The sequence below is a fragment of the Elgaria multicarinata genome, chromosome 8, assembly GCF_023053635.1.
Source record: "Elgaria multicarinata webbii isolate HBS135686 ecotype San Diego chromosome 8, rElgMul1.1.pri, whole genome shotgun sequence".
Taxonomy (NCBI): Eukaryota; Metazoa; Chordata; class Lepidosauria; order Squamata; family Anguidae; genus Elgaria; species Elgaria multicarinata.
In genome coordinates, this window is record NC_086178.1 from 72,939,036 (window position 1) to 72,954,792 (window position 15,757).

Below are 15,757 nucleotides of genomic sequence, written 5' to 3' on the forward strand. Positions count from 1 at the left end.
TGATGGGATGGCAACTTGAAAGAGATGCAGTAATTAAAAAAGCAAAATAAAACCCAAATGTGTCCGACGGAATGGCGAAATTGATTATGCTAAGCAAGCCAAGAGAGGAGGAATGCACCCAGACTTGAAGAATGAGAGGAATGTTCTTTCTATTTTCTGTTTACTGCTTTTTGTTTTCACTGCCTCATATCTTTATCTGTTTGTTTACAGTCCCATCCTGCTTGGCCTCCTTGTAGGGTTGCTTTCTTCCTGGGCTGTCATCAGGCAATTAAACAGCATGGACTTCCCAGGGTTTCTCCTGGATATGTGCTCATTATAGCAAAAAAATAAAAACAAAAAAACAGGAGGAAAGGGGGGACAGGCTAGGGTAATTATATGCCAATGTTGAGAAGTGAGCGTGTGCACTTCAAACAAATGCAACCAAACAAAACTGTGCATTGGCAGAGATGTGGTGTACACGGAACTGCTGATGGCCAAAAGGAGCTTAATTGAAAACATCTGAATGGCCATTCAACATGTTCAGTTGCTGACACTGTTTTTCTTCCAAAATTATATTTTGGCATTCTTTTAGCTGTAAACTTGCTGAACTAATACAAATCTAATTAGGGGCTTTAAGTAAGATGCTCATATAAAGTGGTGCTGGAAACAGATCTGCAACTTCATCTTATATTTCTCTCTTCTCTTTCCTGCCCCCCCCCAACCATCCACATGCCCCCACCCACCCCAACCTGCATTTGAGTCCAGGAAGTTCCATAACACTTTTGCATTTTCATCATAATTTAGACAAGTGGCTGCCTCCATTTGTTTATGCTCAAAAAAGGTTGAGCTGGCAATCTTTGTACCTTTCACAGTTCTAAAACTGGTCAGGCCTATTCTCCCACTCTGATTTACAGTTCAGAAGGGCAAGTGTTCCTCACCTAAGACACTTGAGCAAACATAGCAGTCATGGGATGGGCAACTTGTGACCTTCCAGATGTTTTGGCCTACAACGCCCATAATCCCTCACCATTGGCTATGCTGATTAGAGCTGATAGAAGTTGTAGGCCAAAACATCTGGAGGGCCACAAATTGCCCACCCCTGGGATAAGAGGAGAGGTCCTCTTACATATTCTTAAACGGTCAAAGAACAGAAAGCAGAGAATTGGAATAAATGGTCAGTTCTTGCAATGGAAGGATGTAAACAGTGGATCCCCTGAAGGATCCATATAGGGATCAATCCATTTTTGACTTGTTATAAATGTTCTGGAATTAGGAGTGAGGTGGCAAAGTTTGTTGATAATATTAAATTATGTAGGTTGGTTATAGCAAAAAAGGAGAGTAAAGAAAGAGGTCTAAAAGGATGAAAAACTGGGCATCAGCATGGCATTTGTGATTCAATGCAAGTAAGTGTAACCGTAGGTAAGGAATCTGGGTGAGACACCAGGACTTAGTCAAACACAGAAGCCCTTCTTTTTACAAATCATAAGAATGTATTAATAACAACTTAACCATTAACACACTGTCAGTCCCTGAGTTATCTCCTAAATAACTGTCCAGCCGTTCCTGCAGGGCCCTGCACGTTGCCTGGGTAAACTTCTCATGCCTCTCCTGAAATGCTGTTCACTGTGGCAGGCTGCCCAATTCCCTGCTCCTTTCAGCCATTCTGTCCCACATTGCCTTCTCTTTCTTATCTTCCCCAAATCCCTCAAAAATCTTCCTCCTTTCCTTTTTCTTCCTCCCCTTTCCTTCCTTCTCTTTCCTCTCAGCTCCTCTTCCAACCACTCCCAACTGCCACTTCCTTCTAATCTCTCCCTTCATTACCATGACAACCCATGTCACATAAGTATGAAGCGATTGGGCAAAGTACTTCGAGGCAAAGAGTCCCATCTTCAAATATACGGTGATGGGGTCTGAGCTTCACAGTGACTGACCAGGAAAGGGATTGAGGGCTTATGGCAGATAGCTCAATGAAGATGTTGACACGGTGTGCAGTGGCTGTGAAAAAAGCAAGTTCCATGTTGTGTATCATTAGGAAAGGAATGAAAAATAAAACTGCCAATGTCATAATGGCTTTGTACAGATCTATACTGCAACCACACTAGGTATACTGTATACAGTTTTGGTCACTGCACATCAAAAAGGGTATTGCAGAGCTGGAAACAGTGTAGGAAAAGGCAGCAAAAAATATCAAGAGGCTGGAGCAATTTGATTTTGAGGAATAGTTACAATATCTGGAACTGTCTACTTTAGAAAAAGGCAAGAAAGTGAGGGACATGACAGAGGTGTATAAAAATATGCACAGTGCAATATCATACCACTTTCATATACCACCTTCATAGTGCAATATCCTGCTTGGTGTGGATCAGGCTTAATAGCATCTCTACATTAAGGGGGGAAACTAGCTCACTTGCCAATTTTTCACCTTCTGGGGACTTTCTGCATTGACTACAGCTCCTTCTGATGGCAAACTATAGTGAACACATGACTGTAATTGAAAACTTCCCCTCTTGGCCACTCTCCATAAAGTTAAGTGAAGTAGCACCATCTAGTGGTCTGCAATATCCTGAGATAATGTTGAATGGTGCATTTTCTCTGAGCTTTTTTAAAACAAGATTAGACATGCTGGAGGTTGATGGCATCATGTAAAGGACCTGCAAACTTCTGTGAGTGGTCAATCATGAGTGTGTAATAAATTGCCCATGTAGAGAAAGTCCATATGGTAGAAGATTTTGGACAGGTAAATGGAAGTAATTATTCACCTAGCACATAGTTAAACGAATTAGCTACCATAAGATGTAATGAGGTCCACGAACTCGAATGACTTGAACAGGGGATTAAACAAATTCATAGAGGTTAACACTTTCAATGGTTATGAGTCATGATGAATACATATTACCTCCAGCATCGAAGGTAGTTTGCTTCTTTAAGTTGCTAGGGAACATGAGGGTTCTATTGTGCTTGTGTCTTGTTTGTGTGCTTCCTATAGACATCTGTTTCACCACTGTAAGTGAACAATATTGGGCTAGATAGGACTTTGGTCTGATCCAGTAGGGGTCTTATGTTCATTCGATGCAGCAGAAAGTAGCCACCATGGCTATTTGGAGTGTCCAACCATCCAGTGTCTTGTTCTGAGGATTCTTCCTCAGAGTGAGGCATTGGGCCTGGCTTATGGCAGGCAGTAGTGCTGGATGGCCCTTCTGGTGGTGAAGGTATGATCCACCACCAGTCCTGATCTACTGCATTAGCTGAAAGTCTCATGTTACCTCATGGGATGGTCAGCCAAAGTGTTGCTATAGGAGGTGATGGTGTGAAGGATTGAAGCTTCCAGAGGCAGGGTAATAAACTCAGGCCTAGAGGCCTGGAGTTTTTGGATGGGAGGAGGTATCCCTGAGAGGAGAAGTTTTATTTCTCCAGTTAAGGTTTATTCCCTGGTTAAGTTTCATTCCTTCAATGTGGGAACTTTACTGTCTGTTTTAGGGGAACAGGGTATAAAAGAGTGAGAGAATCATCCAGGATGCAGACCAGGGCCAGAGAAAGACCAGAGTTTATGGAAGGAGCAGGAAGAAGCAGTTTAGGCTGAATAACTTGCGTTGTTGCAACTTTTATTTTCTTTTAATGTCTTTGTATCACTCAGCTCTATTGACTAAATACCTTTATTGTAGTTTGCTTGTTTTACTTTACTAGTGAAGTGTTGTGTTAAGCCACAAGTGTCTGGAGTGTTACTTACCCCACATCTACAGCCAAAGCTCCATGTTACTGGAAAGGTGGAAAGAAGGAAAGTGGGACTCTTAAGGAGGCAGAGATCCTTAAAGAGTTGCTCAGGAAGTCCAGGTCATAGAAAGAACCCTGACATGGGGGTTGTCGTTTTTACTATGTAAAGACAGAAATAATTACAGCAGTGACAGCCAGCTATGCTATGGCTTATCAGTTTATTCCTGTTATATTTATTGATTTATTGCATTTTTTATACTGCCCAATAGCCAAAGCTCCTTAATGTTATATCTGTCTGAGTGACAACTGAAGATTCTGATATATCATTGTATGTGTTTCTTGACAAGTACAGAAGATAAAATAGGTCTATATCAAAATTAATCCCCCTTACACTTAAACTGAGCCATCTGCTTGTAGGGCGGAAAAGAATATTTGCTATAATTATCATTTAGCAACTCACACTAGTTACGTCAGGAACTGGTACAAATCAGATTTCTCATCTATCATTTTATGTACGTGCGAAGCCGTTTGATAGCTCTTATATTCACCTAGCAGCCAGAATTCAGCTGAGCAAGATCATAAATGTGATGCTACTTTGGGAATATGACTATACAAAGAGGATGGCCATGTGCCCTTTTTTAAAAAACAACAACAATCCTTTCTATTTAAAGGATTGTCCTATCCAATTCCAGTTTAAAGATAAAGGACCATTCAAACATTTCCCTGGGATATCTGCCGTTGGGTTTACATAGGGCAGAGAGGTGGGCAACTTTGAGAGGTCTCATGGCCATTTTTACCTCTGGAACCCCACCCCCACCATGATGCTCCCCACCCCATGGGTGCTGGTTTATTTATTTTTAAATGTTTGCAAGCCAATTTGGGCCTCCCTGAATGTGAGGACAGCAAGAGGTGGCAGGGGCTGCAGCACTGGCCGTGCATGTGGCAAGCAGGCCTCATCTTGCCCACCCCTGACATATGGCCACAGCTTGTGAATTCTATCCCAGCATTCCCTTCTGCTCTGTTTTCTAGAAAGGAAATTGTTGTCATCTTGGAAGTGTTCAGTGGAACCTTGGGTAGGGCTGGAGGGGAATCTCCAGATTCCATTTTAATTCAGTGCCAATGAATTAGAAGGCTTGGAGAGTATGAACTTCTCTTCAGAGAGCTTTCTGACACTGTCGTCCTCCTCATTTGAACTTACTCATTTCTGTTTCACCTCTGCACCTTGCAGCACGGTTGCCACTTTGAAAGGCAAATGCATGGAGGCTGGTTGTCATGGCTGGCTCTGCATCAAACACCTTCCCACTCTATTGTGACTATTTCTGGTAGTGTGTAACTCTTCTTGTAGAGAACTTCCTTGAGGATTGTGCCCTGATTGTATTTCTCTCTCTCCTTCTGGCTGAAATTCTCATTACACCTTGAAAATACTGTGTAGACCATTGTGAGGGATGTGAGCCCTTAATCTCTAGCACCACATGTGTGGTTATTCATCTGCTAGCATACCAGGTATCTGAGAAAAGCTCAGTGACCAGCCTGGAAAGGCAGAACACCCACCATGTGGAAATGAGCTAAATTTAATGAGCAAATGACACATTCCAGTTCTTCTCTCCTGGGAATCAGCAATCAAACATTTTGTATGCATGGCTTCAGCGAAATCCAGCAGATCGACTGCTTAGTAAGATCTCAGTGGCTCCTAATTAAGGTCTTCCAGTCACAGCATGTAAAATGTGAAGTATCAGAAGACCAAAGTTTAATAAATCATTTTTAGTGGCAATTTGGCTCATGCCTTCAGAATCACTGACTGGGCATGAATAAGAAGGCAGATTTTTATTCTGCTTAACACTATCATAACTCAGGGAAGTTGTCCCAAACTGAGTGCAAGGGATGACAAGTAGTCCTGAAATTTGCAGGAGTACTTTATTCCCTTTGTTACTTACTTTTTCTGTACAGACAGTGCATTGTTGAAACATGTTGAACATTATTATTCAATTCAATGGTCATTCTCCATTCAATGCTAGCTTTTAACACTACTTTGGTTTCCTTTTTGCTAAGAGAAGGAGAAACATTAAAAAAAAATCAGCCATCAAGCAAGGAAGTTAAGATGCACTTAGATACATATATGAAACTATTCAGGCAGGAGTCCACTCGAATGATATCTTTTTTCTTCTCTTTTTTTTAAAGAGATAGTAGTGAAGTGAAACATGAGTTAAGTCTGTTCATTCAGTATATGATGCTCCCTTCTGAGTATTTATGACATTTTGAGAGCAATCCTATGGACCCTGGAGAGTGTCCTAGCCATCGGTGTGCACAGCACATTTCATTAGGGTGTGCACCCAAGTAATTTTATTTTTAAAAAATTTTTTAAAGGCCAACTTTTATTGAATACTCAATCATAACGGACAGTATTTTTATTTATTTATTTATTTATTAAACTCTGTAGACACTGATGCGCTACTCCGCATTCAGCTTGCCTGACTGCATGAGGGCCATTGCATGTGGGGGAGGGGAATGAGGAGATGCACCTCAAGCCCCACCATTGGTCAGGCTTTGTAGTGATACTGGCCAGAGGAGGGGCTTATGAGGTGATATTAGCCTTCAGGGGAGGGGGCTCCTCTTGGCCTCTTTGAAGTGTGGCTCACGACAGAGAGAGTCCTGGCAGAGTGATTCCTTTTCAATTGTGCTGCCAGGAGCAATGGTGCGCTGTCGGGGGCGATGGCAGCAGAGCAGCTGGAGGGCAGCTGGAGGGCACCCAGAGGACTGTACCCGCTGTGTCTGAATCCCTACTCAATGCTCCCCTCAATTCATTGCTTATTGCTTGAGACATTAAGGTGGGCACACCTGGCACACCCCTTGTACACACCTATGGTTCAAGTAACCATAGGATTATTTAGATATTTCCCACACCTGAAGCATAAATACTGCTATGACTTCAGGAGGGAGACTACAAGATCCAACCCCTCACCCTACCCCCCTACCCCTTCCCTTTGTATTCACTGTGAAAAGAACCATGGTGCCTGCTTCTCAAAGTTGCAAAAGTGGCCTCAGATGGTCTCATAAAGGTCAAAAGGGGGGTGCGAGGGGGAGGGGATAGGGGGGATATACAAAATCCTGTGGCCTTTCCAGCCCTGGCTCTGCCCCCAGAGGCCTGTCTAGAGGAAAAAGTTACAAAAAGGTGATGGACAGGTGAAAATCATCTCCATCACTCCTCCCTCCTTGCTGGCAGCAGCCCCGGAGGGCATAGGATGCTCGGATGCCTCCAGGATCAGAGGCATCCAACTAGCAACTGTCAACCCTGTAGGACTGTGCCCTTAGCAGCTGGCTGGATATATGTTAACAGTTGGTAGAAGCATCTAGTGAAAAGTGATCTCAAATGTTGTTTAAATGTCTTTGCCACAAAAAGAAATATATCTCTGGAGGTATATAAACACAATAATGTCTGCAGAAAATGTGACACTCCCTCTTTTTCAAGTTGCTTACAAAGCTGGCAATATACCCCTGTGCATTGGGAATATAAATCAAACAAGCTAGTCCACTTCCCAGATAATAATTTCCTCAGGATATAGATAGATAGATGATATTTCTACACTTCAGCTGTCCTTAAGAACACTACGCTCCCCAGGTCTACTTGTATTTGATGTGCCGCATGATAATGTTTCAAGTGCTAGAGGGGGAAGTACCACTTAGAATTAAGCTGAAATAGATTCTGTAAAAACGGAGGCCCAAAATTCAACCCAAAATGACAGTGTTTCATGGTGTAGCATCTCTTAGAGAGATTGTGAGGGTAAAGCCAGCAACCCATTAGAAGAGCACTGCCACAAATGTTGCAGAAGAGGTGGTGAAAGTCAAGTTTAAAAAGTGTTGGTGAAGAAGATAGACAGATTTCGGGCATATCTATGCAAGGCTTTTATCGTGCAGTGTGATTGATCACTCACAGAAGTTTTCAGATCCTTTATATATCATAATCAACCTCCAGAGATTCTCCTGTGCTTTACATCCTTTATTTATTTATTTATTTATTTATTTATTTATTTATTACATTTATATACCGCCCCACAGCTGAAGCTCTCTGGGCGGTTCACAAAAGCTAAAAACAGTAAACATTAAAAGTAAAATAATTTAAAAACCACCAGAGACATAAAAAAAAAAAACAGTACAAAAACAGCAGCATCCATTTAAAACAACAGTTCTGGGGACCATTAAAAAACAAACTTAGTGTTCAATGCCTTTAAATGCCTGGGAGAAGAGGCATTTTTTTAAGAGCAGAGAAACTGTGACATTTTCTCTGGAAGCACTATGGAGTACTGTAACGGCTGTATGAATTTCCGTAATTGCGCTATACCACAGCACTATCTAGTGGCTGTATAATGCAAGATATATAACATGCAGAGAAAGAAGAAACCTCAAAAAACAGTGCATGTGAGCACATGCAAAGGAGCTGATCTTAATCCCGCAAAGAATCTGAAATTAAGATTCTTGTTTTTCTTCTTAGAATTGTATGAATCTGATAGATAAACATAACATTTGGCATTAGGATCAGAAAAAACAGCATATGCCATTGTCTCAAGTTGAAAACATGATAGATCATCAGCTTCTGTAGATCCCCTTACTCTGCGTTATGAGTATAAGGCTAATCTTATTCTTGATGGGAGGCCTGGGTTTTCCAAGCATGGAAATCTGTTTGTCTTGTCTTCCCCAAAGGTTAACGACTGCACCACAGAACTTGGTCTCCCAAGAGTTGCGCTGGGCTTCCAGTAGAGGAAATTGGAATCTTTCGAGTAATTGCAGTCTTCAACCAGATATTTAGATGTTAACTTGTAAATACCAGATTCCAGCAAAGGGAAAGTCTCCAGTTACCTGTTGCCTTCCATGGCAAAAGATAATCATGTCTCGAATCACCTTCCTTTATTATTATTTTTATTATTTTAAAACGTGGCTTGTCAAATTTAAAGAGCCTTCTAATAAGGAAACAGTCAACCGATTTAAACTTTATTAGAAATGTATCAGCAGTCTCCTAAGAACTCACGCAAACGTCTTCCTCTGTGTCCAACTTTGACGGGGCATAATGTAGCTCGAAAAGTCAACATTTCAAAAACAGTTTGCAATAAGCTCTAAATAAAAGGTTTAACATAATCAGAAATGGACAGCTTTTTCTTGAGTGCTTGCAACCTCTGCCTGTGCGGGTCCTGTGGAACTTTGTTTGAAGAAAAAATTGCAACAATTTAAAGTGAACAAGATTTCTGCAGTTGGAACCGCAATTATATTATTTATTTATTAATTACATTTTTATACCGCCCAATAGCTGAAGCTCTCTGGGAGGTTCACAAAAATTAAAACCATAATAAAACAACCAACAGGTTAAAAGCACAAATACAAAACACAGTATAAAAAGCACAACCAGGATAAAACCGCACAGCAAAATTGATATAAGATTAAAATACAGAGTTAAAACAGTAAAATTTAAATTTAAGTTAAAATTCACTGTTACTGAGTGAATAAAAAGGTCTTCAGCTGGCGACGAAAGGAGTACAGTGTAGGCGCCAGGCGGACCTCTCTGGGGAGCTCATTCCACAACTGGGGTGCCACAGCGGAGAAAGCCCTCCTCCTAGTAGCCACCTGCCTCACTTCCTTTGGCAGGGGCTCACGGAGAAGGGCCCCTGTAGATGATCTTAAGGTCCGGGAAGGTACATATGGGAGGTTATACAGAACAGTATAGTTACTGCTCATATACAGCGACAGCTTCATGCATCTAAAATAATCAAAAATGTGTATTTGTCTACCTGTCCTTCTGTCTGTCAGCAAGATGGCAACAAGATCACGAAACCATGCACGCTAAGAGAAGCTTAGAGGTGTGCACTTTGGGGGCATTTTTATTTTAACAGTCATTAATTAATTTTAATTAATTTTAACATGTCCATTCCAGTTACTAGGGGCAAACTTCCCTAATCAAGGGCTCATCTACACCAAGCAGATATTCCACTATGGAAGTGGTATGGAAGTGGTATATAAAAGGCAGGAGCCACACTCCTGCTTTATAGTGGTATTGAAGTGCACTGACAACTGTTGGGACCCATGACACATAGCATATACCACTTTCTTACTACTTTCACAGTGTTATAACCTGCTTGGTGTAGATGTGTCATGGGCCCCAACAGCTGTCAGTGCACTTCAGTACCACTATAAAGCAGGAGTGTAGATCCTGCAGTGCACTTCAATATCACTATAAAGCAGTAGTGTGGCTCCTGCCTTTTATATGCTGCTTTCATACCACTCTCATAGTGGAATATCCTGCTTGGTGTAGATGAGCCCCAAGGCAGTCCCTACAGTTTGAAGCCGGAGGAGATTAGAAGGCGAGGAGCAGTTATACATGTGCCCCTTGCTGTTAGCAAGCACCCTCCTCAGGGGAATGATGTGGGCAGACCCCTCTCTCTGGAGCTGCAGGGGTGCACCGTGGCAGGGAATGCGCCTAGTGGTGCCATCCAACATGTCCACACTGTGGGCACAATGTGTTCCACTCTGACAATTGGTAAATTTGTTTGAAAGGGTTTCATTCCCTAGTGGGGTGATTTATTTATTTATTTATTTATTTTATTACATTTTATAGCAATCCACAATCAAAACCATAAAATACAACAAGTATAGATAAATTTAAAACATTAAAAGTTTAATGTTTATATATAAACATTATATATAAACATTAATATATATATTAAACTTTTTATATAAAAGTTTAATATATATATTAGGCATGTGCTCCACTCCGATTAGAAGCGTAGAAGCAGGAGCAAATTGGCCTGCTCCGCCTTGCCCAGAGGCGGAGTAGAAGCGGACCCCTAGAAGCAAGGCGAAGAGAAGCGCCCATTTTCAGAGCGCTTCTCTTTCCGCGGACCGATCCGATCGCCATTTTGAAACATTTCGCCCATAGGATTGCATTGTGGAAAAGAAAAGGGGATAACTGTGTTGTTTTTGAAGCTATCTTTCTGAAACGTCTTGTGCCTAGAGAGTCATGGATGGGGGTCATTTTGAGCCTACTCTCAGCTCTCTGCGTGGTGCGGTTCGCTTGCTAGCATTTTTTTAAAAACCAGCGGGAAAAATACCTTTTCCGAAGGGCTGAGGGGCAGAGTCAGCTCCCGGTCATGATCACATGATCCCAAAGTTGGAGGAGGGGATAGGCAAAACGGGTAACTTGGTATTCTGGGAACTTCTCTTTCTTAGTCTGAACGGACTTTTCCCAGTGTCTTTTTAAAACAGTAGCCCCACCAAATGCACAAACACAACCTGAAATCATATACTAAGCCAAGAATAAGAGAGCACTGCTACCCACCCTAACTTTGGGGAACAACTGAATAGATGTGGTGCAAGGGGATGAGCTCCCCTAGGGCATGCCATGTGGACGTGCCCTCACTCTCTCCTGTACTTGGAGGGCCATCAGAGCCCTCCAAAGAGAATAACCTGGTGGAGCAATGCCTTTCATGAGTTGAAGTGAGAGTGTTACTTCTTAAGACTGGGTCTCAGCCCTCCAAAGTGGTGAAGCAATGCCTTACATGAGTTGAACTGAGAGCGTTGCTTCTTAAAAGACTGGTCACTACTAGGATCAGTCAAATTGCCAGATGCTTCCCCCTCCCCTGGGCACGTCCCCCTCTTACTGGTAAAAGACAGATAAAGCCTTTTTTAAAAAGTTCTTCTTGTTGTTTATTCAGCAACACTGCTGCTTTTAATTCCACCCCTCCTTCGTTTATTTATTTATTTCCATTTTATATGCATTACTGGCTTATCCTTGGCTCACTTCCTTATGCCCCCAGAAATGTCTGCTGCCTGCCTGCCTTCCCTTCCTCCTCCCCTGCCCGCCTCGCAGGTATGGTTTGTGTCTGGCTTTGACTCAGGGGAGAAGTCCTTCCTGCGCTCACTTGGAGTTTTGGAAGTTCCAAATCCATTTTTCAAGTGTGGAAGAAGATTCATATTAGGTTGATGATCTCTACTCCCCAATTCATGGCATCTTGGGATTTCCTTTGAAATGGCCCCATTGAGCTGTCTGCAGGTCTAAGCCCTGCCAAAAATCAGGGGATGATGGGATTGCCTTGTACCTTGGCTTGATTGTGGGTCTAGATGGCATCTGTGAGTGTACCCACTTCCCTTTTTTTTATCTGTCCAAATGTCAGAGAACAGTCCACGTCTGCAAATGGGGTGCCCGATTTTCATAAATTCCCCAAAAATCAGGGGGTGATGGGACTGCCTTGAGTCTTGGCGTGCGTGTGTATCCCTGGATAAGCTGTCATGGTGCTAAGTTTGAGGTAACTTTCTAACGTGCAAATTGACAGAGCTATCGAATGGGGTGTGAATGGGGTGTTGGATTTTCATAAATTCCCCAAAAATCAGGAGATGATGGGACTGCCTTGAGTCTTGGCGTGCATGTGTATCCCTGGATAAGCTGTCATGGTGGTGAGTTTGAGGTTTCTAACGTGCAAATTGACGGAGCTATCGAAAGGGGTGTGAATTGGGTGCCCGATTTTCATAAATTCCCCAAAAATCAGGGGATGATGCGACTGCTTTGAGTCTTGGCGTGCATGTGTATCCCTGGATAAGCTGTCATGGTGGCGAGTTTGAGGTTTCTAACGTGCAAATTGACGGAGCTATCAAAAGGGGTGTGAATGGGGTGCCCGATTTTCATAAATTCCCCAAAAATCAGGGGATAATGGGACTGCCTTGAGTCTTGGCGTGTGTGTGTATACATCCATGAAGTGTCATTGTGCCAAACTTGAGGTTTCTAACTTTAACAGAAAAAAAGTTGTATACTTTTTTTGCTTAATGCAAGCCTATTGGGGGGGAAACGGAGCTCCAATCCGGATCCGGAGCTCCACAGCGGAGCGGACAAAGGCGGAGCAGGGGTGGAGCGAAGCGGCCCAATCCGCAAATCGTGGATCTGGAAGAGAAGTGGAGCGGGGGGTCCGTGCACACCCCTAATATATATATAATATATATATATATATATATATATATATATATATATATATATATATATCACTTATATACCACTCCCATAGCCAGGGCTCTCTGGGCGATTTACAGAAATTATAAAATTAAGATAAAAACAAGTATACAAAATTTAAAATTCTAAAACACAGAACATACACACATAAAGCATTAAAAACCATTAAAAAAACTAAACATGTGGGTGATTAAGATGTGCCGCCATATGCCTGGGCAAAGAGGAAAGTCTTAACCTGGCAGCTGAAAGATAGCAGCGTTGGTGCCAGGCGAGCCTCGTCAGGGAGATCATTCCATAGTCTGGGGGCCACCAATATATAAAACTGACATAAAACCAGCTAAGTTAAAATCCAAGGAAAGCCTGTGGGCAAAGATATTTATTTATTTATTTATTACATTTATATACCGCCCCATAGCTGAAGATCTCTGGGCAGTTTACAACAGTTAAAAATGGTAAACATTAAAAAGTATACAATTTTTTAAAAAAACCATCAGAAACATGAAAAAACAGTATAAAAACAGCAGTATCCATTTAAAAACAACAATTCTGGGGTCCATTAAAAACAAACTTAACGTTGTTAAATGCTGTTAAAATGCTGTTAAAATGCCTGGGAGAAGAGAAAAGTCTTGACCTGGCGCTGAAAACATAACAATGTTGGCGCCAGGCGAGCCTCATCGGGGAGATCATTCCGCAGTCGGGGGGGGGGGGGCACCACCGAGAAGGCCCTCAGGAGGTGTTTAAAAGATGTTATATTTTCCTCCTCCTAAACCATGTGAGGGAGGATTTTCTAGAGGGTGGGTGCCACTACAGAGAAGGCCTGATGCTGCTGAGGTTCTTCCTGGCAACATTCCATCAACAAAAATGACTCTATTGCTCTAGGTCTCCTCAAAGTGATGACTTCACTCCTACAGGGCTGAACCAATCAGTTCATGGGGGTTACATACACTCAGGCCAATCTTTGTACTGGAAAACACAGAGAGGGCAGCCTCAGATGTTCTGATTCCTTGAGTAAACTAGAACTTAGAGAGAAAATAGCATACATTAGACTTTCTCTTATTTATTTATTTATTTATTTATTTATTTATTTATTTAAAACATTTCTTGGCCACCTTTCAGGGCAAAGCCCCCACAAGGCAGCTTACAATAAAATAAAATTCTAATAACTCCATTACTGATTTCACTCTTTGGAACAGTCCAGGGCAGAAAACTTAGGCTTCATCTACACTAAGCAGGATGTTGCACTATGAAAGTGGTATATAAAAGGCAGGATGTGGCTCCTGCTTTATAGCGGTATTGAAGTGTACCGACAACTGTTGGGGCCCGTAGACACGTATCATAGGCCATAGCTAGACCTAAGGTTTATCCCAGGAACATCCTGGGTTCGTCCCTGCCTGAGCGCTGGATGCCCTGTGTGGCACTTAGATGAACAGGTTTGACCCTGGGACAATCCTGGGATAAACCTTAGGTCTAGCTATGGCCATACACTGCTTCCATACCACTATATTCTGCTTGGTGTGGCTCCTTCCTTTTATATACCACTTTCATACCAGTTTCATAGTGCAATATCCTGCTTGGTGTAGATGAGGCCTTAGAATGTTTAAATAGCAAGTACACTTGTGGATTATGAGCAATCAATTGAAGACCTCTCACATGCAAGACCTCATCAAACATTACTTTGAATTAACTTTGTGGAGAATTCCAATTCTTGAGTACATCTGGGTATGCCCTAAAAGTGTCCCCTGCCCCCCGCTTTCTTTCATTTCAACTTTTTAAACTTTGAAAATGTAAACAGTCGCAAAGGTAGATGCTTAAATTTCACTCAGGAGATGCAGTGTAACAAACAAGAGTACGCCATCTAAATTGATTAGTTAATTCCAGCTCCCCAAGCATGTGGATATTCTCGTCACTGCAGAGTTAGTCTTTAAATGCCATCTGCTAAGAAGCTAAACTAATATAATCTGCATAACATAATCTGTTGTAACAATGAAAGGCAGTTCATTAAAATTAGCTTTTAATTAAGTGACTGCTAGCTGGGTTCTTTGCGTTAAAATGGCTTAGAAGACGGAATTCTCCTGATCTTGTTATAAATCCAAAATTAATTACACATTTGGTGGTGGTGGTGGGAAAAACACAAAATGACGGGATGTGAACCATGACTGGGCAAAGGGAGCTGCTATTGTTATTCTGCTGAGAGTTGTGTTACTTTAAGTGAACCAATGTGTTAAGGGGGTCTTTTAATTAACAGCTTCCCATTTGTTAATAAACAGATATTTATGCAGATTAAGTTTGTTTTGTTTTGGGGGAGGCAGTGTTCAGAGTGTTGACTACAAGTAGAATTCTGAAAATGATAGCTCTAGATCATTATTGTATTAATTAATTCTCACCTTGACTGTGCATGCTCATGGAATGGCAATGCCAAAGCGAAGTCCTCAAACCTTCCACTGGTGGCTGCTGAACATGTTTCTTGACACTGTGGTTTGTGGGCTCGCTTGCTTTGATGGCAACAAATTCTGACATTTCTGATGTGAATTGTATGTGGTTTAAGGATGTTGGGGAGTGAAGCCTGCTGATCTTCCATCAGCTCAGCCCTCCTGGATTTCAGCTCGCTTTTCCATGCACTGGCCTGCCTAAATCTCCATCAAAATGGGTTTTGTTAACAAAATTGTGTGAAAATCAAGTTGCACAAATTACAGCTGCAATTTGCATAACTTGCTGGATTTTCACTAAGGGCCCGTGTTCAGACGACATGCTAAGCAATGGTAAGACCGCTAACCTTTTTGCAGCAAATGGTTAGTGAGCATGTTTGAACCGTGGTTATGTAGCCACCATGGTAAGGAATGGTTCACATGACACACTCAGCCATACTGTTTAGCTCAAAATGCTTAATCATCATGTCTTAGCTTAGTCTGAACGAAGTCTAACTATTTGTTGCAAAAATGTTAGCAAATTAACCATGGCTTAGTGTGTCATCTGAATAGGCCCAAAATTTTTGGTGCTGATCTTTGAAGTCCTAAATGGCTTCAGATCAGCCTGCCTGAAGGAGTGCTTTCTCCCATATGTTTCTGCCCGATTTCTAAAATTGTCTTC